Source organism: Erinaceus europaeus, chromosome 9 (genome assembly GCF_950295315.1).
Source record: "Erinaceus europaeus chromosome 9, mEriEur2.1, whole genome shotgun sequence".
Lineage (NCBI taxonomy): Eukaryota > Metazoa > Chordata > Mammalia > Eulipotyphla > Erinaceidae > Erinaceus > Erinaceus europaeus.
Window position 1 is genome coordinate 21,626,597 of NC_080170.1, and position 23,835 is coordinate 21,650,431.

Below are 23,835 nucleotides of genomic sequence, written 5' to 3' on the forward strand. Positions count from 1 at the left end.
CTGTTATAATACTTGTGAAAGTGCATGTGTGAGCAGATCTGCAGTTAGTATTTATTTATTTATTTATTTATTTATTGGTCTCCAGGGTTACTGCTGGGGCTTGGTGCCTGCACTACAAATCTACTGCTTCTGGAGGTTATTTTTTCCCTTTTGTTGCCCTTGTTCTTGCTGTTATTGTTATTACTGCTGTCGCTGTTGCTGGATAGGACAGAGAGAAATGGAGAGAGGAGGGGAAGACAGAGAGGGCAAGAGAAAGACAGATACCTGCAGACCTGCTTCACCGCTTGTGAAGTGACTCCCCTGCAGGTGGGGAGCAGAAGCTTGAACTGGGACCCTTAAGCTGGTCCGTGTGCTTAACCCGTGGCACTATCACCCAGCCCCTAGGGCCTAGTTTTATATATACATATATATCCCCATATACTCAGAAACTTTTGTCTTTGTTATTGGGATGAGCTGGTCCTAATAACAACTGATAAGGTCTCTTGGCCCTTAAGGAGAATCATAATCTGTATTCACACGAATTGGCGTTCACACGCTACTTATGGTGTTCTCTGGTGAAGCAGTGCATTTGCCTACAATTTATAAGTGTAAATACTGTTAGCATACTCAACCAGCCTCATGTAACTCATCTAGTCAAAACGATTTTTTAAGCTAGGACTATCGCTCCTATAAAGAAAAGGAACCAAACATAACACTGGTAAAAAATTAAACTATATTGTAGCTTAATGTTCATCTTAATATAGATTCAAAAAACATTTTAGCACTTAAAAATAATTTTAAAGAGAAGAAAACATAATGTTCTTGCTGTAAGAAGTCAACAGGGCATGCACACAGTCACACAATCATTACCCGTGGGCACAGACACACCAACTATACACCGTGTCTATTACAACTGAGGGGACACCAAGTGTGAGCACTGAGCTGAGGAAGTGGGGAAGGGGGTGCCTGCTTCACACTGAGGAACTAGGTACAGGGGTGGGACCAGCTGACCTTATCGTCATCTCCAGCCCCCACCCCCACCCCCGGACATAGGGAGGGGGCTATTGCACCCCATGCAGAGGGTGGTGATCCATGTCACTGACCACAGCCACACACTCCATCTTCCGCACTTCTGCACCACGCCTGCACCTCAATCCCTTTCAACAGCTGCCGCACTCAAACGTATGGTTGTAGATTAGTATCTAGGATTCTCTGGCCGTTATGATTATATAATCCTGTGTCATGTGCCTATAGTAGGGGAAGGAGTTATACTGAGCATAAAGAATTAAAATTATCATTGCCATTTTTAGGTAGAACACAAGTTGGGGTGGAGAAAGCAAAAGAAAGTCAAAGCCGAGGGGTGTGTGGGTTCAGGGGATATGCGTGTATGACTACATTACGACAGCTAACGTGAAAACCCAGTGGCTAAGCCCAAACCACGTGTCCTGGTCAGTGGGGCCACCGCCACAGGGCAGCAGTCGGGTTTCACCAGAGGCCATTTCTGAGGTCTTCAAAACAGTAACACAAGTGTTGAGTAAAGCTGTCTTCACTATGATTATAAAGATACTTAAGGCAAATGCATATGCAACTACGCATCAGATTATTGTTGAACACTAATTCAGGCATTTCAATACTATCACAGACCAAAAATGGGTTCAGTAAGTTGGGGACGAGATTTAAGAATTTGCATTTCCAAGGGCCAGGAGCTGGTGCGATGGATACAGAACTGAGCTTAGCCAGCCTGAGTTCCCGTACTTATCATCATCCTGAGTGACTTAACAATGGTCTACAAAATTATACAATCGCAGTGGTACAGTTCCACACCACACCAACTACCAAACAAAGTTCTGTGGAGGCAGTTTGATCCTGGGCAGCACATTATGTCAGAGTAATGCTCCGGTTCTTCCTTTCTATTAAATAAAGCAAATCTTAAAAGAACAAGCACTTTCATGCACCGCTGGTCTAGACACTTACACTTTGATAATGACCAGTATGCCTATGAATCCCCACATTCACGTCTGCTTTACTAACGTAACTAGAGAATTCTTATCTCAGGTACACTATGTCAGCTAGAGGTGGTGTGGGGTGAAAACTGAACAATAATTTAAAAGCAAAAGCACTATGTTGACCCCCCCCATCAAGTCAAACATTCGTGATAAAGAGGGGGGGGGGAGATAGACATTTCCCATTAGACACAGGATGATGAAATCACTGCAGAACAGAGGGATATAGTTACTGAATGCAATGTCCACTCCCTAACATGCATCTGGAATCAAGTTAGGTGTTGAGACTTTGCTACACCTTGGTCTCTGTTGTAAGAAACCCCAAGTCAGGCTAAGTCCACTTGGTAGCAGTGTCTCCCTGAAGATGAGGGGAGACCCAGGTGAGCCGCCTTGGTCTGCCTGTATGAGCTGTTTCTGGAAACTGCCAACAGGCCCGCCCAGAGAGGCACAGGCTGAAACCAACACAAAGCTGTCCTGCCCTCTTCGTTATGAGTAGGTTCACCTGCAGAGAGAAGGTTGTTCAGCAGAGCAGGGTAGCAACTACAGAGCATTTCTTACCACTGAACCTCCTTTTTTTTTTTTTCCTCCAGGGTTATTGCTGGGCTCGGTGCCTGCACCATGAATCCACTGCTCCTGGAGGCTATTTTTCCCCCTTGTTGCCCTTGTTGTAGCCTCATTGTGGTTATTATTATTGCCATCATTGATGTTGTTCGTTGTTGAATAGGACAGAGAGAAATGGAGAGAGGAGGGGAAGACAGAGAGGGGGAGAGAAAGACAGACACCTGCAGACCTGCCTCACCGCCTGTGAAGCGACCCCCCTGCAGGTGGGGAGCCGGGGGCTCGAACCGGGATCCTTACGCCGGCCCTTGCACTTTGCGCCACATGAGTTTAACCCAATGCGCCACCGCCCGACCCCCACCACTGAACCTTCTATCTTAAGCAGGAAGGTCTGTCTAGACTGAGCAGTGCTCCTCAAAGTACTGTCCCCAGACAAACTGATCTACATTGCCAGTGGCACAGGTAACATGGGACTTAAAAAAAAACAAAAAAAACCAAAAACCCAGACCTACTAAATTCAGGGCTTTGAAGGGGAAACACAATGTTTTTAAGTCTCTCTAGCTGATCTTAGTTACACACTTAATTTTGAACACCTTCAGGCAAAATGCCCAAGATAGCTCCAGTTCTCACCTGTTATCCAGGCACAAGTGTAAAGTGCCCTTGTTCTACCTGGAGACAGATCAGACTGGACCCGGCCCTTCCCATCTACCACTCAGGATTGAAAGTCAGCTGCCATGTTCTGGTAAGCTTGAGGCCAACCTGATTGCTACAAGGTGTGGAAACCCTGACAGACTGGGAAGCATTTTGAGAGAAGCTATTTGTAATGCAGGCATTCTGTCCTTACCATACACACCTACCAATGCACTATAAAAATTAGTCTGAAGAAAGAAAAAAAAAAACTACTCTGATCACCTGGATCCCTGTCTGGTCTTTCAAATTCCTATGGATCCTTTTTATAGGAAATTATCTTTTTTTGACTACCTCCCTACAGTATTACTAACCTACTGGGCGATTTATTCATTTAATTTTTATAGCAATAGCTTGGCTTTTCATGCACAGGGAAATCAACCTCGCTGGGATAATTTCAATCCACCTGGTCTTTGGAAGGTGAAATGAAATGTCAGTCTCTCTGCTTTTGGAGCTGGTCAACTTGCAATTCCTTTGAAATTTCTGCTCAGTCTAAATTAAACTGATGACTACTTACTCTTCATTGGACTCACCCGTCTATTTGTTTCTGAAAAGCATCAGAGGCCTTGGATGTCATTTTCTGACTTTGCATCTTTCTGAGAAGAAAGGGGTGGTGCTTACTATCCAGTTATCTTACATTTTCTGTTGGAGTTAAGGTCTCAGAGACAAAAAACAAAACAAAACAGTGAGTTATTTGGTTGTTCAGGTTTTTACCCATCCATGAATGTTGTTCCTTGCTGTGGTTGTTTGGGGGAAAAAAAAAAAAAAGAATCTCTAAGTGTTGGGGGTGGATATCATAATGGTTAACCAAGGAGACCTCATGTCTGAGGCTCCAAAGTCCCAAGTTCAATCCCCTGCACCACCATAAAACAGAGGGGGGAGGAGGGGGATCTTTCTCAGTTTCTCTGGCTCAAACACATTTGCTGTTACTCGAGTGGAGTTGGGAACAACTAACAGCTGGCAGACTTGACTGGGATTTTATTTATTTAACTGTGGAGAGATGCTGACAGGATTTCCCCAGTGAGACCGGCCTTGAGGCTGAAGGGTAGGAGATGAGACCACAAGAGGTTTCATGTCTAAGAGATGCTTCCCTCCCTGCTCATATGAGGAATGAAGTCTCCCCACTGGGGCAATACTGCCACCATTCACTCAGCAAACACTGATTCCTTCTCTCAGCAGCCTGGGTGCCAGAAACTTCTCGGTTCAAGAGCTCTTGAGCTCAGGGTACCTACACTCTACTGAGGCTTCAAATCTCCACTCTTTCTCCCTTATAAAATGGAGGCAATTCTGCTATAGCAAGATTCTTCAGGCCGATTATTACTTAGGAGGTAAGTAACATGATCAGAGTCTTTATAGTCATTTAGAGGGGACCCTAGGCACAGCAGAAAGCTGCCAGTGTTCACAGACCTAATCCCTATTAGCTGGTGGTGGGTCTTTGTACATTGTGGACAATCCTACATTCTCTTAACTGTTCCAGGAGGTGACCTCTAGTGCTTACTCCTCTCTCTCCTGGCCCCGCAAGCTGCCCATGTAGTCTCTACAGGGGGATCTCACTGCCTTCTACCCTACTCTAAGTAGCTCTGTGAGCATCACCTCTATAGAAGTGGGGGAAAAGGAGGGCCAGGTGGCGATACACCTGGTTAAGCACACACATAACAACGCACAAGCCCCTGGCCCCTCCCTACATGGGGAAGCTTCCCGAGTGGTGAAGTAGTGATGCAGGTATCTGTCTCTATCTCCCCTTCCCCTCTCAATTTCTCCCTGTCTCTATCCAATAATAAATAAATAAATAAATAAATAAATAAATAAATAAATAAAATTCTTTAAAGAGAGAAAAAAGAAAAAGGATGAGAACATATTCTGAGATGAAAAGAAAACCCAAGATTCAGGAAGCAAGCTGAATGTGGAGGAGCACAGGACTTGCATATCTGAGGCCAAGAGGTCCCAGGTTCAACCTCTGGCACCACCATATTCTAGAGCTGAGGGGTGTTCTCTGGTTAATCAATCTCTCTCAACCTCTCTCTCTCTCCCCCCCCCATATATAAAAATAAATGTAGCCTGGTGTCTGCATGGCCCCACCATATCTCACAGCCATACATTGCCTTTTTCTTTTGATAGAGTGAAACTGGATGAGAGAGGGAAGGAGGGAGGGAGGGAGGGAGACCTGTAGCACTGCTCCACCGCTTGTAAAGCTCCCCTGTACATTTAGGGGCCAGGATGGAACCTGGGTCCTCACACCTATGTGCTCTACTGGATAAGGTACCGTCTGACCTTGTAAATATGTATTTGCTTTAAAATAAAGACAACTTAGGTTCAGCTGTTGTCCCTGTTGTTACTAGGTCTATCAAGAGTCCAAATATAGCAGATGCCTATTCATCAATGCCACTGAGGCCAGCAGATGGTTAACCCTTGCCCCTCTCCCCCCAGAACTAACTTTGACTCAGCCAGAATCATTTTTAGAATAGGATAAACGAGGGCAGAGACTCTCATGCCTGAGGCTCCGAAGTCCCAGGTTCAATCCCCTGCACCACCATAAGCCAGAGCTGAGTAGTGCTCTGGTTAAAAAAAAAAAGGCCAAACACCTCCTTTAAAATATGATTTTACTGAAAACAATAAAGTACATTTATGATCAATCTTTTGGTTTTGTGGCAAGACTTTTGTCTGATGTGAGAGCAGGGACTGGATTCCTGTCCCAGCTCTCCTTCACAAATGGTCATACTGTCAGCGTCACTCTGCTTCTCAGTTTATATTTGCACATTCGGTGCTCAAGCCACCTCCAGTTTGATTTAAGTAGCGTGAGAACAGCTGAGTCTCTGAGAAGTGGCAAGAGTGAAAACAAGCCAAGCTGTGACTGAGACACTTAAATACCACAAGAGCACAGGTCTAGTCTAGGAAGGAAACGACACAGTGGAGGCTTCTCCACAAACGTTTTCATGGCTGGACGGCAATGAGCAGAGTCTTCACTAGTTCTGCAAGCCTTAGGAACATTCTCCATCCCTGGTGGTTATCGGCACCCACCCACGCCCCGTCTAAGAAGACTTACAAAGTCACGTAAAACAGTGTAGGAGCCAAGAGCAGGGCATGTGTGCACTCTGGAACCACAGTCTGTTTGCAAATCTTGACACCACCACTTACTCAGATAAAACCAAACCCTGATAACCTTTCTGACTGACTCCAACACACTCATCACTTACCAAAGAGTTTAAGACAATTGATACGTATGCGGCAGCCGAAGACTATTGACTGACATAGGCCGAAAATTAATGTCTAATGATGTCATCCCCACCAATCACTTTGCTCCTAGGGAGTATAGTAAAACACTTGTTTCATAACTACAAGAGTGATGAAAGCGATATATGCAAATTCCACCTTGTCGCCTTCTGCGTGGCTAGATTTATTCATACTACTTCTTCTTCTAGCGTTTGCCCTTCTTCTGTAGCCAGTCAACAGCGTCAGGTTGAGCCTGATGTAAAGAAACAGGTCCTCACACATGGTAAAGCACGTACTCTACCAGCTGAAGCTGTCTTCTGGTCTCTGTCATGTTGTGTTCTTATCTTGACGTTCTTACAGATCTCTTAACTTTATTTGGAGTATTTTCCCTTCAATTCCCGACCTCCTGACAACACTGATCAATTAGCAGCTAGAAAATACAAAACTATCTATTACCAGGAAAGTCTTTCCTTTTTGCTGGTTTATTTCTGAGAGCACTGGTGCTCCACACGGCCCTGCCAGCTCCGCCATCTTCCTCAAACCCTACACCTCTAACTCTTGCTTATCCGAGACCTCATTATGATTATGATTGTGATTATTGTTTCTCAATTGACACAAGGAGCTGAGCATCTTCCTGTGAACTTCTTAGTCCAGCACCATGTCGTTTTCTGGTGGTGTCAGGGCCCGCAACATGCAGGATTCTACTGCTCCCAGGTCAACTTTTTTCAAGTTTTCTATTTCAGAGACAGGCACCATTGCACTGGCAGGTCACATGCTGGCAAGGCAGATTCCCTAACCATTTTCAAATGTGAATTCTAAGGTAGGGGTAGATAGCATAAATGGTTAGGCAAAAAAACTCATATGCCTGAAGCTTCAAAGTCCCGGGTTCAATCCCCCACACAACCATAAGCTAGAGCTGAGCAGTGCTCTAGTAAAAAGAAAATAAATAAATGAACAAATAAAATATGAATTATATGTCCATTTGCTCTAGAGTTCCAAGAATCAACTTTAAGTAGAATCTTCTAGAGCAGTTACCTATGCCAGGATGGGGAGATGCTGTTTTCACCTGGAACCTTTGTGGGTTGTGCTCATTTAGTCTATCTTGAAATAACTTCCCTGGCTCCTCTATTTTTTTTTAAATATTTTATTTTATTTATGTATTCCCTTTTGTTGCCCTTGTTGTTTTATTGTTGTAGTTATTATTGTCGTCGTTGTTGGATAGGACAGAGAGAAACGGAGAGAGGAGGGGAAGACAGAGAGGGGGAGAGAAAGACAGACACCTGCAGACCTGCTTCACCGCCTATGAAGCAACTCCCCTGCAGGTGGGGAGCCGGGGTTCGAACCGGGATCCTTATGCCGGTCCTTGTGCTTTGCACCACCTGCGCTTAACCCGCTGCGCTACAGCCTGACTCCCTGGCTCCTCTATTTCATATGACAGCAGGTCTCTGCAGACCTTGCTGACATAGTACAAGGTTCTGCAGGTTAGGAGAGACGGACTTCCACAGCCTTTTGCAGGTTTCACAGTTGGGTTCAGTAAATTCCTGGAAAGAAAGGCCACACCCTAGGAAAGTTCAAGACTAGGACAGAAAATGATCCAACTTCATTTCTAGAAAATACTCAGTACAGAAAACAGACACCAGTTTTCTCACCATTATTTTTCCTTCAAACATACATTTGGCACAATAACCATGTTGCTGGGGTTGAATGAATTCAGTGCCATTAAAAGTCAGGGACTCAGAGCAACTCTGCTGAAAGCTGGCTTTGGAACTATTCTCATAGCAACCAGATGACTTAAAAAACAATTCCCCCAATATTTCACACTGCAAAAATGTCAACTCATCCACAGAGACTAGTGCCTAACGCATCTCAAGAGTGTTTCTGGCTATGTTGCTACATTTGACTAGGAAGACATAAGACAGAAAGTTTTCCTGCTTCCTCGGACCTGGAGGAAATAGAAAGTTAACTGGGATGATGGAGTATTTCATGAGTACATAGTAGTATAGTTCATACAGTACTCTGCATGGCAGAAAAAGAGGACAGCTGCCTTCTTCACAGCACTGAGCCAAAACACAGGCTCATTTATTCTTGTCCTGACTTTGTGCTTCATTGAAATGCAGTAGAATGGAGGAACTGCCAGTAAGCATTAGGAATAGAGAATGTGCCCAAGTTCTGATTTATATACAAGCTGCCCTGTTGGGAAATTATACAGATGCAGTCTTTGCCCTCAGGTCCTAATGCTTACTTCATTCAAAGCTAACTGACACACCCTGGAAAAAAAAATCAGCAATAGTTACGTAGAATGTGGGGTGAAACAGAAGATACAGCCTCAGAAGCCTCGTATTGCCTTTTCAAGAGCAAAGGTAGTTTTGTGTCTAATAACTTGAATTTGCTTAAATGATACATTGAAATTCCTTGCCTCATCAAGTATTTTAATTATCACCATTTCCTTCATAGCACTCTATTACTTATTTGCCTCCAAGGTTATCATGGGGGCTTGGAGCCAGCAGCACGAATCCACTATTCCCAGCGGCCATTTTTATTTTTATCTTTTTCATTTTATTGGATAGGACAGAGAGAAATTGAGAGAGGATGGGGAGAGGGAGAGGGAGAGAAAGACTTGCAGACCTGCTTCACCACTTGTGAAATGTCCTCCCTGTAGTTGGGGAACTGGGGGCTTGAACCTAGATCCTCGTGTGGGTCCTTAAGCTTCATAGTTACAATGTGTGCTTAACCCAGCAAGCTACCGCCCAACAAACCCCCTACTCTACTATTTTTATGTCTCCCTAAAATGTACAATCTTTTCCACAGGTGAAGGTTTAAAAAAGAAAAGAGCAAACACTCCCAGAAAACACTATTGTTGTAAGTCACACATTCCATGAAGTGCTTTGTTAATGGTTTCAATAAATTATCTAAACAAACTTTTCATTTAAAGGATGTAAAAAAAACTCTACCGCATAAGAAGTGTGCTCTAGAATGAACTGCTCAGACAAGAGATCCAGTGAGAAAGGTTCATTTGTACTATGCAGCATTAGAATAATTGACCAGTGTTACATGTGAGGTAAATGCTATGTATCCCCTACAGTCCCCCTTTAGATCATATGGAAAGCACCCCATGAGACTTGGAGTGAGGAGGGTGGGCTCGTAAAATGGCAGAAACCTATGCCATGGGCCTAAGACTTTCTGATTAGCAGGAGGAAGCTTTTCATTCTATAGGACCAGTTTTTATTGATTTAATTAGTTCATAATACTGCATGATGTTTAAAAAAATCCTGCAAGTCAGAAGTATACTTTCACACCAATTTCTGTGTGTATACAACTCTCCACAGCTATCACTGAAATTCCTGTGTCATCACACCAAATCAATTCTCAACCCTCACCTCCCTTTTAGAATCACCATAGTTTTCAGAGTCTAAGAAACAGCTTGGTTACTGTTTCTCTCTCTCTCTCTCTATCTCAATATTTATCTATTCCCTTTCATTGCCCTTGTTGTTTTATTGTTGTAGTTATTACTGTTGTTGTTGTTGGATAGGACAGAGAGAAATGGAGAGGAGGGGAAGGAAGAAAGGAGGAGAGAGAGATAGACACCTGCAGACCTGCTTCACCACCTGTGAAGTGACTCCCCTGCAGGTGGGGAGCCGGGGGAGTTAGGGGCTCGAAACTGGATCCTTATGCTAGTCTTCACACTTCGCACCATGTGTGCTCAACCTGCTGCGCTATTGCCCGACACCCGGCTACTATTCCTCTTCTGCAAGTTTCAGTTATCTATATTCCACATGCTAGTGAAAACATCCAGTAGCAGGCCTTTCATTTCCTTACTTAAATTTCATGTGACACGATAACCTCCAGTTCCATCCATTTCATTCCACACGATGCAATGCCATCATTTCAGTGGTTGATATCGTTTCACTGAATACTTATTCCACGCCTTCATCCATCCATCTGCTGACGGGCATTTAGGTTGACTACATCATTTGGCAGCTAGGAACCTAGGAGTCCACAGCACTTTTTCAGTTTTGAATCTTGAGTTTCTCTTTGTGAGGTAGCCAACTGCGCCTGATACATATATGCTCTATGTGTCCTTGTGCCAAACCACTAAGTCTGGAAACTTCTCTCTAGTTCTCTTATTTGTTCAGACCACTTGCTTATCCACTCCCTTCGCATGCTTACAACTTTTAAGCAGGGCTTGGAAGATAGCATAATGGCTATGCAAAAAGATTCTTGTGCCTGAGGCTCTGAGATCCCAGGTTCAATCTCCAGGACCACCACAAACCAGAGCCAAGCAGTTCTCTGGGGTGTCTTTTTCTCTCTCTCTCTCCATATATATATATATATATATATATATATATATATATATATATATCATTAAAATAAATAAATATTTTGAAAGACCTTCAAGATACTAGACTAGACAAAGAAAATAACAGCAGTAGCCCCATTCCCGTCTCATATAGCTCACACTAGTGCAGAACTCAAAACTAGTCCTCCCCTAAAATGATAGTGTCGTGTGTACATAATCCTATCGATGTGATTTTAATGACATCTAGAGTTTCGGCAAGACAGTTTGTGCTTACTGTGAAATCATTCACTCAGTAACAAAATGCTTGCTTCTGGGTGGACTACAAACATGAGCTGATAAGTATCTTGTTTCTTCCTTATTTCTTGGATTTCCAGATCCTTCAGTGACAAGGTCTCAACATTTCACACGCTTCCATTTTGACTTAGATAACTCGTCCTACTTATTTTAGAAGCCTCCTGAGTGTCTTGGAAATTGGGGATATGAAGAGAAATCTAGTTAACTGAAATCAGATATCTTCTGAAAACTCACACTGCCAGGAGTAGTGTCATTAGCATAAAGTTGCCCTAGTAACATTGGGAAATCATAAACAGAAGCAGCAAGGAGAAAAGAGAGAGTCTGAAGGCACTGAATCCAAGGGCACCTGAGTTCACTGCTCAGCAAGCCCCGCAGGTGTGTTCCAGGCAGGACAACAACCAAGCGTCTCCTTGGTTTTGAACCAGCCAGGCCACCAGGGGACACTATTCTTGGTTTTGCTGCCACTCAGTTTTCAGGCACATAGATGCCCTGGTCCAGGCCCTCCCATGATTACCTGGCACAGGCAGAACCCTGAAGCCGAAGTGTTGTGATTTTCTGCTACTTGCCTAGGGAAATTTGGTTCAAACAACATCTTACGGGGGAAGGATAGTACCTGAGTGGATAGAAAAGTAGTGGCATCGGAGTTGTTGGGAAAGTCATGGCACATTTTTGCACAGAGAAACATAGAAAAATATGTTATGATTTTTCCAACAACCCAGTAGCTCAACTGGTAGAACACATGCCTCTCACATGCCTCTCACAGTATGAGGCCCCGGGTTCAACCCTGACACCACATGGGAGCAGCATGGACTGTACTGTACTGGAGAAGCCCCAAGGATGGTAGAGTACTGAGGTTTTTTTATCCTCCCTCTTCAAAACATTGAAAATTGGGTTGAAGAGGCTGCTTAGTGGCATTACACGTGAACTAGGTCCTGGCTTCATTCTCTGGGACTGTATTAAGCAGGATTGGGTGTGTTTGTGTGTGTGTGTGGGGGGGGGGTTTGGTGGGGGGTAGGAACACTAGTTTGTTGGTATGCATGAGACCCCTTCTGTTTCATTTGGTTTAAATCCCCCCTGCTTAACACTATTCTATTTACATAACCACTTCATTCTATTTACATAACCGCTGTTAACAAGCACCACCCTCCCTCCAGGGCATTGGTGGTTCAGTGATAGGATTCTTGCCTGTTCTGCCCCCTCCTTGTCACACTCTGATTTTCACCAGTCACTCTTCTCTCCATCCTCTCTATGTCACATCCTGTTTCCACCCTACTTGGCAAGTATATATAAAGACAGCATTGTGAGTTTTAGGAACTTTAGTTTTAGCTTAGCTCAGCTTAGATTGTGTTGCGTCCTGCATGAAAAAAGAGATACTGCCTACAGCTCAACCATGAGTCCCTGGTGGTCTGTTACCTGCCGGTGAAGCCAGCCCGGCGAAAACAACACTTGTTGAAGCTCACGCAATCATTCCTGCATGTGCCCATGGCAAGTGCTGGGCTGGCTCGGAAGCAGGTGACACCCACTGACTCCTCCTTGCAGGGACGGGACAATCTGTTCTAAAGGGAAACAGCCCTGTGCTTCCCTCCAGCCTCCCCACACATGGCGGGGCAAGGAGCAGCCCTGGATAGACTAGAAAGCTGCCGCTGCCCATCCATCTGAGGGGGACTGTAGATGTGGAGGAAGCTTTGAGAGGGTGTGAACAGAATCTGCAAAGTGCTTTGTGTTGTTGTGTGTTGTGATACGAGGAATAAATAAGGGGGCGTGGGAATCCCAAAACTACAGCCATTCTATGCTGTTACTTTTATAGCATTCTCTGTCTAACTGTACTCGGGGGGGTGGGAGGTGGACCCGACAGAATGACAGTCCCCTGGTCCCTTTCAGAAGTCAGGAGGTTAATTCTCAGTCACTGTGATCAACTAAAATCTCACAACACAGCACTGGTTGTAATCTGTAAGGAACACAAACTCACTCCCTTGTTCAATTGTGTTTCCAACACCTGGGTCAGGTGCTGGGACCATGACAAAGCTTCTAGTTCTAGGGATGGACACACAGCCAACACAGACACAGACAGACACACACACACACACACAAACACATGCGCGAAGGACTTGTCTTACACCTAGGAGCCATGGAGCAGAGCGGAGGTGCAGTGAGGGTGAGGGCGCCTGGTGAGCGACAAGGAGCGAGCACAGTGAGGATCTGAGATCAGCAGAGAGATCTGAGTGACATGAGGAAGGCAGAGAAGAAGGAAGAGCACCCTGGGGCGGAGGGTGGAGGGCGGAGGGTGGCCGGGGGCTGCAGTGGGGCTTCAGCAGAGAACACAGCAGGTGCAGCTGGCACTGGGGCCTCAGAAGGCAGAAGCTACCCAGAAGGGCTGGGAGAAAACTGGATTTTACTCCAGGAGTGATGCAAGCTCCTGCCACACCCCGGGCTCTGAGCAAAGGCGTGGACAGAGGAAGTCTGTGTTCCTTGGTGGTCCCTAGCAGTTACCAGAGAAGAAATTATAGGCTTCGTGGGGTCACAACTTATGACCTGAGAGAAGGGCCTAAATGCACAAACACAACTGCAGTGTGAGCAGGGGAGAGCTTCAGGAAAGGGGCAGGCCACTTAAGGGAATCGAGAGAGCTCCTCACTCCGGCGGACGTGTACTTGACACAATTATCTACCAGCTAATGCATTGACGGTTTGCCTCTCTGAGCCAGGAGCCCTAAGGAGTTTTCAATAAAAGCTCTTAGGCTGTGCCCCTTCTTCTTAGTTCAGACACACGCCTCACTGCTCTTATGAGAAGAGCTCAGTTCTCCAACTGATAGGAAGCATGCCCAACAACTGCCCAATTTAAAAAATGCTTTTCAATTTATTTTAAAGGAGGGGTGGAAGACAGAGTACTGCTTAGCTCTGGTGTATAGCAGTACTGGGAATTGAACCCAGGAACTCAGAGCTTCAGGCATGAGAATCCTTTACATAATTCTTATGATATTCTCCCCAGCCCCAATTACAGAATTATTTTTAACATTTTTTTATTATCTTTATTTGTTGGATAGAGACAGCCAGATATGGAGAGGGAAAGGGAAGATAGAGAAGGAGGGAAACAGACAAGACTCCTGCAGCCCTGCTTCATCACTAGAAAAGATTTCCCCCTGCAGGTGGGGACTGCGGGCTTGAACCCGAGTCCTTGTGCATTGTTAACACATGTGCTCAACCAGGTGTGCTCCCACTGGAGCCCCAGAATTCCGCACTAAGTGATCTCAACCCAGGTCTGACACATTTCCCACCACTTATTGATAAAATAATGGAGAAATTAGTAGAACAGTATTGACTGGCCACCCACCCTCCCCCATCACAATCAAAACAAACAAACTCCAAAGTCTGGAGGGGGCAGAGGAAAAAAGCCAGGAAAGAAGACTGCGATGATGAGGAAAATCTGAAATAATTTTTGAGTAACTACTGATGGTGCACTGTGAGCTCTCCTTCGACTACTCGAGAGAAAACGGCAGGGCGTGAAAAGCAGATGGACAAGGGGCCGACACATACTGCTGTGTGGGTGAGGGGCTGGGGACGGTGAAGAGAAGCCTCCTATCTAGCATTCACAATGAGCATTTGTCAGGCCTGCCACAGTCCAGCCACTGGGAGAGTCACTGTAGTCTTAGGACAGTGAGCATCATCACCATTTAGCAGAGAAGTTAAGGACTTCAGGCAAAGGCAACCAACAGGTAAGAATCAGAGTCTGGGAATCCCCACCCCCGTATCTGTGTCCTGAACCTCTCTCTCCATTTCTTGTCTCTTCGGGATGTGTCCTTACGCACCCACCGGATATGTGAAATCAATTCACTCTTGGATTCTTTCCCCCAGATAACGCTAAAGAAAAAGTTTCCACTCCGTGTTCTGGGAAATAATTTTAGAGAAAATTAAATTAAGGTGAAAACAGGCAAAGCTTGTGGCATTTAGAAAAGCAGACAGGACATAAGGTGGTGTTCACATCAAGGTCAAACTACCAGGCAGCTTCACAAACAGATGACACCCAAAGGCTCCAGGGTGGTGACACTGCCGAGGTGGCCAGTGTGGTGTCACCACCAGACGTGCACATTCCTTGCTGGCTCCAGCTTCTGGGGGTGTTTGGCTCAGAGAACCCGATGCTGCCCATCACTGCTAGGCCAGGGAAGGTTCTAGGGTGCAGGTGTTCTCTCGGCACTTCCCCCGGCTGCTGACAAGGGAACGAGGCTCAAGGGGAGGCTTGTGGGTGCACGGCTGTCCTGGAGGCACAGCACCTGTGCACACTCGGGGCTCATCTCTGGACTCTAGACTTCTCTAGAGCAGTCCCACGGGCTGTCCATCACCCCCTCCCCCAGACTCACACAAGGACCTCTTCTCCCCCACCACCACCCACAGTGACACACGGAAGACCAGCCAGAGACTTGCTTAATGCAGGGAGATAAAGGCACGTGCCTGCTTTGATTCACATTCTTACCTGCTGTGTAGCTGCAGGCTAGAGGCCCTCTGCCCTCAGCTATTGGGGAAACACTGAAAGCACTCAGCTCATGTACTAGCTGTTGGGTTTTGGTGAGCTAATATGAATAATGCAGGCTCCTATCTGGCAGATTGTAGGGCCTGGGTGCTCCTGAGACCACAGACCTTGATGCTCAGAGCTGTTCTAGTGCTGTCCACAGGTTCCTCTCACGTGTAAGGCTTCATGACTCGTGAGAGAAAGCTACAGAGAACAGTCTGAGGGCGGGAAAGGAGTTCTATGATGCCTCGCCTCTATCCCTTCTCTCTCTCAAAATAATAAAAAGTTGGTGGTGGGAATTGTACCCCTCTTATCCTATTAATTTTGCCAATATTTCCATTTTATAAATAATAAAAAAATATATAGGGTTGGGGAAAAAAAAAAAAGAGAGTTGGTCCTGTAAGCCATCAAGCACCACACATTTAAGAGCCAGAATTTAAGTTCTTCCCACCCAGTAAAAATCTCCAATGTTAGGTGTTCTCCTTATGGCTGTCATTACCCAAGTGGATAGCCAAGAGGCTTAAAGCTTCTTTCAGTGTCAGTCACCTTGTCATTCTTCTACTACTTGATTTGCCATTTACAACAAAATGACAATGGTTATCCAAAGATTAATTTGCAAGCAATCCATCTCCCTCATGCAGAAGAACAAGTCAACAAGTGGACGTTCCTCCCCAGGTGGTAGCCATTTAGTTAGGCTCATGCCACCAACCCAGCACCTTCCACGATGCTCGGCAGGTTACACTTGACCAACGGTTTCCTTCACTTCGGCAAACACTAATGTCTGGGTGGTGGCACACCTGGTCAAGCACATATGCTACAATGAGCAAGGACCCGGGTTCAAGCCTCCGGCATTGACCTGCTGAGGGAAAGCTTTGCAATCAGTGAAGGAGTGCTGCAGGTGTCTCTATGTCTCTCTCCCTATTTTCCCGTGCCTCTCAACTTCTCTGTCTCTATCATTCTATTCCTTTCTACCCTGTTTTGGAAAAAAAAAAATCTCATGAGAGATTAGGGAGTGTTTTGTAGGTGTGAGTAGTAGAGAGACCACAAAACAAGCAAGCTAACCAACAGACAACAACAACAACATGGTGGAAATAACATCTGTGTGAAACTGCTACTGGCTCATCCTAGTATCAAAGTCAGTCTAGTTGGATATAAGAAGGTGTTCATCTATCCTAATCTCCTAACAGAATGTGGCCTACGAGGTCCCACTCTCTCTCATGGCCAGGTGGTTGCTCAGTGTCCTAGCACAAGACTTAACATAACGGAGGCCACAGAGGTCCCCATTCAAACTCCGCCACCACCACACACCAACTCAACAGTGTCCTGGTCTCTCTCTGTCTCTTTTTTTATTGCAATTATTTTAGACAGAGAGACACTGAAGCACTGTTTTACTACTCATAAAGCTTCCCCCTCCCCTGCAGGTAGGGGTTGGGGGCTTAAAACAGAGTCCTTGCACACAGTAATGTGTGCTCTCAACCAGGTATGCCACAACCTGGCCCCTATTTCTACTACTTAGGAAAATAAAGTATCACTCATTAAATACAGAGGGATCACCAGGCCTTATGTGACCCACTGCTCCAGAGGACTGGGATCAGGGAGTGTGATGCCAATCGTGGCAGATGTGACATTCTCTGAAGAAAGAAAAACCTCGAGTCCGTCACAGATTGGCTTAGTGTGCATGCCTGCACAGATATGAGACTAGGAATGATAGTATTAACAGGAGGGAGATGTTGATGGCCACTTAGAAAACTAAGGTGACTGCTGTTTTAAAGAATGGGTCCCAACATCTGTACAACTGGCTGCGTGAGCTTTACAGTATAAAAATGGTCAGCACTGACTGGTAGCCCAGTAAGCTGCTATTGTAAGTGGTTTCAGCAAGATGGGACTAGAGGCCAGAGAGGTGGCTGACTGAGGAGGAAGCAGCCTCGGCAGGCACACCAACAGCCCAGATTCAAGCCCTGGCTTCACAAGGGAGTACTGTGTTGGCCCTGGGGGGAAATTCTGGCAGCTCTCCATCCTGCCACAGTCTCTGAATAAAAAAAGAAAAATGGCCCAGACAAGTGAAGTTCTGGATGCCTGAGTCCTCAGACACACACACACGCAAGCAAACACACACACACACACACACACACACACACACACACCACATACTAGCAGAACTAAGAAAGCAGTAAGAAGGTGGGGTGGGAGATAGCTCTATTAGAGTGCACACATTTACAACAAAATGCCAGAGGAGCTGCATCGACACACTGAGGAAAGTCTCTTCCCCAAGCGAAGTACTGGGGGAAGCTGTAAGCACAGTGGAATGGTGCTACGGTATCTCTCCTTTTCTCTGTCTCACACCCTCTGTCTCTCTCGCTCAATAAATGAAATGCAAAAGAAAAAGAAAAAAATTCACCAGGAGCATTGTAAATGCAAGAGCATAAGGTCCCAGTGGCAATTACAAAAATGCAATAAGAAGTGAGAGAAATCTCATGAGAAGACCTGTTAATATTTATGCAAGAAGTTCATTAGGCTGGGTGGGACAGTGTTCTTAAACCTATCTCCACCTGCAAGCACCAGGTCTAAACACTTACTGAGACATACACATGCTCTGATGCCCCAGCATCACTGGGGATCTGTCCCCCTGAGCCCCATCTGTCAGAGCGAGAGCCCCATCTGTCAGAGTCCCCAGCAGTGACTCACTGCACATGATTTGGCCTGTAAGGGACCTGAGCTCCCTCTTCACAATGCTTACAAACCAGACACAGGCTGGAGTACTGACCACATGATCAAAAAAAGATCTGTCTACAAGGGATTAGCAACTGGTACAGAGGGAATACGTAGGGAGAAGAGGAGGAGAAGGTTCTCAAAAGCGTCACAGTGGGACAAGAATTAGAGCAGAGAATAAACAGAGCAGAGGAGGAATGTGTTTGGGGATTGACTGTGAGCCACGGCACTTGAAACTGTGGTTTGGAACGGCAGTGAGTTCTCCTAAGTGGTTGATGAAAAACCCCTAACTGGAAGACGGCTTTGGCAATTCTGCGCTTTTTTATTTTTTTAGTTCCAAAAATGTTTGTAGCGCTTATTCTATTTCCTTAAAAGAAATTCACTGGGACTTTGGTAGGAACTGCATGGAAGTCATTTCTAATGATGCTAATTCTCTAACTCCACAAGCTTGGAATACCTTTCCATTTCTTCATGTCTTCTATTTCCTTTAGTCATGACTCATAGCCATCAACATACAAGGCTTTATTAAATATAACCCTAGATATCTTTCTTTTTTTATATTTATTTTTTTATTCCCTTTTGTTGCCTTTGTTGTTTTGTTGTTGTAGTTATTGTTGTTGTTGGATAGGACAGAGAGAAATGGAGAGAGAATGGGAAGACAGAGAGGAGGAGAGAAAGATAGACACCTACAGACCTGCTTCACTGCTTGTGAAGCGACTCCCCTGCAGGTGGGGAGCCGGGGTTCCAACCGGGATCCTTATGCTGGTCCTTGTGCTTTGCGTTGTGCTACAGCCCGACTCCCCGATATCTTTCTTTTTAAATGTCATTATGAATGGGATTTCTTCTAAGTCACGGTTTGCATAGAAGAATGCCACCGATTTTTGTTTTTTTTAATCTTTATTTATTGGATAGAGACAGCCAGAAATTGAGACAGAAAGGGGTGATAGAGAGGGAGGGAGACAGACAGACTCCTGCAGCACTGCTTCACACTTGCAAAGCTTTCCCCCTGCAGGTGGGAACTGGGGGCTCAAACCTGGGTCCTTGAGCATTTGTAGTTCGTACATTTAACCAGGTGCACCACCACCTGGCCCCATGCAACCGACTTTTGTGTGAGTTAAAAAAAAAAATCTTTGAACTGGAGGCCTAAACAAATTGATTATTGAGTTCTCTACACACAAACTGACTAGTGCAGGTAAGACAGGAGCAGGAACTGTGAAGATTACCATCCACACCAGAGCTGCAGAGAAGACCATGCGAGGGGGAATACCAACGTGCTTGTGTAAATGGGAATGTTCCAGACAACACTTAGAAATCATCTAAATACGGGTCAGAAAGTTGTGACAAAATTAAGACTTGCAAATACTGCATTTACACTGCCATTCTACAGCCATGCTTTCTCCAGACAAGCCAACCTCTTTAGAGATGGGGAACTAAAGTCTACAATGCCAGTCTCCTTCATGGGTTCTCAGTTTGCTTTCAAGGGACCAAGACAACAGGCAGTATTTATCCTGCTGTTCTTTATGTTGGGTTCTAACAACTGGCTTGGGCACAGACAGTGTCACTTTTATAAAATATAGTCCTCAAGATGAGATGCCTATATCCAGAGACGTTAGGTAGCATTCCCAAAGACACACAGCCAGCAAAGGACTGAACCAGCATCCCATACGGTACTGTCCTCCAGTGACTTCAGGACCACAGGGCAACAACAGTTGCGTAAATGGTCAATCTGGAGGGGCAAGGTCTTGTAAATATTGAGACTAACCACAGTAAGCCAATTGGCCCATCAAAAAAAGAAGACTCGGTGAGAGCTAGAGGGAGAAGCCACAGAGAAGGCTTCCAGAGCCACTCAAATGTTTCTGCCAAGACTTAACAGATCAGAAAACTCCATGATCTCCACCATCACTTCCTCCGGCAAACCACACCTCTCCTCACATTTCAGAAACAGTCAGCATCATGTGCTGCCTTTCAGTGCAGTTTTTTGTTGTTTTTTTTTTTTTTTAATGCTGTGCCTCCCAACACAGGGCCAGGCGTCCTCACTCCTAGCTCATAGCACAGACTTCACCTGTGCCTCTGATAGGTGCTACCTGGCTTGGAAATGGCAGGCAAGCAACCATTTAGCAAGTTGTGTTTTTTTTTCCCTATGACCTACTAAAAAAGAAAAAGAAAAAAATCTGTTTTATCCCGCCCCCCAAAAAAACACCCCAGATCAGATTAATAACAAGTCAGCTGAACTAACAGCATTTTTTGCAAAATGCTCTATTCATGTGAGCTTTCCTTTCCTCTACCTAGAGAAAAACATTTCTTGTCTTATTACTGAGCACATCATAGGCCTTAAAATAAGAGGCTCATGAGGGCTGGGCAGCAGCACAGCGGGTTATGTGCAAGGACCGGTATAAGGATCCTGGTTTGAACCCCCGGCTCCCCACCTGCAGAGGGGTCGCTTCACCAGCGGTAAAGCAGGGTCTGCAGGTGTCTATCTTTCTCTCCCCATCTCTCTCCATTTTTCTCTGTCCTATCCAACAGCAGCAATAACAAGGGGAAAAAAAAAAAAATGACAAAAATGGCCTCTAGGAGCAGTGGCTTCGTAGTGCAGGCACCGAGTCCCAGCAATAAACCCTGGAGGCAAAAAGAAGGGAAAAAAAAGGCTCATGTGATGATGCCTTTAGCATAACAAGCTTTGGTCTGATGTGATTTGGGGCGACGGGAGTGGGGCAAATTTTAGGACCACGGCCTTCTCTATATTAGGGAACAACTACAGATCCCTAAAAACTTCTCCAGGGAACAGACTACAGTGAAGAAGAGGGGTGCACATCACTCACACTTGCTGTGGGCGGTGGCTGGACTGAAGGGATCCCCTACCTCCTTATGGGGGAGACGGAGGCAGTGCCACCATCCATCAGAGAGCCTTGGTCCCTAGAGCCATCTGCCTGGGCTGACTGCTCTGCTCTGCCGCTTTTCTCCTGGGGCACGTCGCTTGCATCCTGTGAAGACTTTCCTGGAGGTGGGGTAGGCATGTCTGTGTCATCTGAGAGAGCGTCCCAGGCACCACCACGGTCACTGAGCTACAGACTTGCTAACACTGGACTTCTCCCACTAGAATTGAGATGTCCTAAAACTAGAAAGCCCTTGGCTGGAGAGGTGTGCAGTGAGACACACAGGTCTTGTGGGTGAGGGGCCCAGACTCAGCCCCAGCAACACACTGGCCTGAGCTGGACAGAGTTCTGAACTCTTGTTTCTAATCAATCTCTTTCGTGAAAACAAATTCAAAATGTTATCATATAACTGACATTAAAAATAACTGGGGAGGGTGGGCAGGAGGTGGAATGCCCCATTGAGAGCACTTGTTATCATGTGCAAGGACCCAGGTTCGAACCCCCGCTTCCTGCCTGCAGGGGGGGGATGCTTCTTGAGCAGGAAAGCAGGTCTGCAAGCATCTCTTCCTCTCTTATCTCCTCTTTGAATTTCTCTTTGTCCTATTGAATAAAATAGAAAAAATAACAGTAATTTTTGATCTGCAAAGCACACTATCCTTGTTGGGGTCTTGTTGGGGGTGGGGAGGTGTGGATGAGAAGAGGCGTCCACACCAACCAAGTCTCCACTCAGCTGACATTTAACCTTCCCTTTTTATGGGAAACTCATTCTCCATAGAAACCTGTCCCTTCAGAACTACGGTATATGTTAGACTAGATATTTAAATCAATGAGGAACCAAATGATATGAATCCCACAAATAGCACTTTTGCCAACAGAGAGCCTGTCTTCTCCATCGTGCCCTTAGTTATCTGGGATAGCTCACTTCCCATGAAACTGGTCTCCCAGCCACCTTCTTCCTTCCACCAGCCAGTCTCCTGCCTGCTTTTATCTCTAAGTGACTGTATCTTAGAATGAAGCCAAGATCTTACTTATCAAACATAAAACAACACAAGGCTTCTGGGACAACTCTCAATGAAAGAGAGTGGCAAGGCAATGGAAGATAGGCTTAGACTTTTGGTAGAAGGAGGCTTCAACTTGGAATACAGAACTGCACACACAGTTTGGGTATCATGTTTATACCACAAACGTGACTTTTCCCAGAGAGCAATCATTACCAGCTGCCGAAAGCAAAAAGCCTGAAATGGTGGAGCCCAAAGGCCTCTCCAGTGAAATGTAATGGAGGGCTAAAACTAACAGGGACTCATCAACACACATTTCCTCTGGCTGCTGAGAAATCCTGCCAAAATGCAGCTCCCCAGGAGAAACTGTGCAGAGAAATACACAACTGGACGCCACACACTTCTCTTTTAGAAGCTCTCCATTCTTACAAGCTTTCCAGTACATATCTAGGAAAGAACTGGGCTAGTGGAGGCTTGGCTCGCATTACGTAACAATGAGGTGATACTAGGAGCTAACATTTATACAGTATGTTTACAGATCTTAACTAGGTGCAAACGGAAAAAACAAAATGGGCAGCATGGACCCAGAAGGGAGCTGCCCCGGGAAACCAGGAGGACATGGCTTCTTTTTCTGTTTTAGTTTAAACTGGCCTGCTGTGCTTGGGACAGACTCTTTACATCACAAACTTCGGTTGTTCAAGGTTCCTGCTATTGCCCTGGGTCCTGAAGAGTTCTGGTGGATTTGAAGAGTTAAACACACAGACTATGTGACTTCAAAGCTTTTTTTTTTTTTGCTTTTGGATAAGCACAAAGGTAAACATTTCATTTTTAAGGTGACTCTATGCAAACACAGAGGAGATATTATGTAAACACAATAAAAACAAAGGAGCACAACAGCAGCTGAAGAGGTAACAATATAATTCAAATTTAGGAGGAATTCAATGAAAAGGGAGAGAGGACTATTCCAGACAGATGGAAAGGCAGAAATCTAAGCAAGGACACAGAAGTTAAAGCAGATCCAGGGCCAGGGCCAGGGCACAATTTCAGCATTGCAGCACAGAACTTGACAAGGCTGAGGAGCTGGAGGCCCCAGGTTTGATCCCTGACACTGCCACAGCTAGGCAGAACTCTAGTCTGTCTCTGTCTCTCTTTATCCTCTCTGTCTCACTCTCTCTTACACACACACACACACACACACACACACACACACACACACACACACAGCAAAAAAACAAAGCAGGTCAATATTGCTTAAAAGAAACAAAGCAGGTCAATTTTGCTCTGACAATGTTCAAGTCAAACTGTGGCAGAACACAGAGGGTCCAACCTTGGGGCATTCAAACTTCCTGACCCAACAGCAAGAGCTCACTTGTAGGTGATGGGTCCATGCAAGGAAACTGGAAGAGGGATCTTCTACTGTGTGACAGGAGGGTGGGAGTTGGGGTTGGAATGAAACTAAGGCAGCAGGAAATACAAGGTTGATGGGAATTATACGCATGCACTCACTCCCTCACTTTCAGTACAGAGGCAGAGAGACAGCTCAGCCAGAAGAGAGCACATGGTGAGGCTGTGGAGGAGCGTCCGTGATTTACAACATGAGGCGCCGGCAGGTGCGAGTACCTGATACGAGAGATTCAGGCTGAGGAAGGTTTTGCAGGGTTGGCTTTATCTGGCCATGATGCTAATAAGAATAATTCATAATAAGTGTGCTACCTTAAAAGACAGA

At 45.5% G+C, this 23,835-nt stretch overlaps 2 protein-coding genes across 13 annotated transcripts in view; one reads left to right on the top strand and one right to left on the bottom strand.

The window, feature by feature from the left end:
- MED12L (mediator complex subunit 12L) overlaps positions 1-23,835 on the bottom strand; it is a 300,870-nt gene that overhangs the window by 143,436 nt on the left and 133,599 nt on the right. The window lies entirely within an intron of this gene.
- The window catches only part of P2RY14 (purinergic receptor P2Y14), a 48,128-nt gene that overhangs the window by 1,103 nt on the left and 23,190 nt on the right, over positions 1-23,835 (top strand). The window lies entirely within an intron of this gene.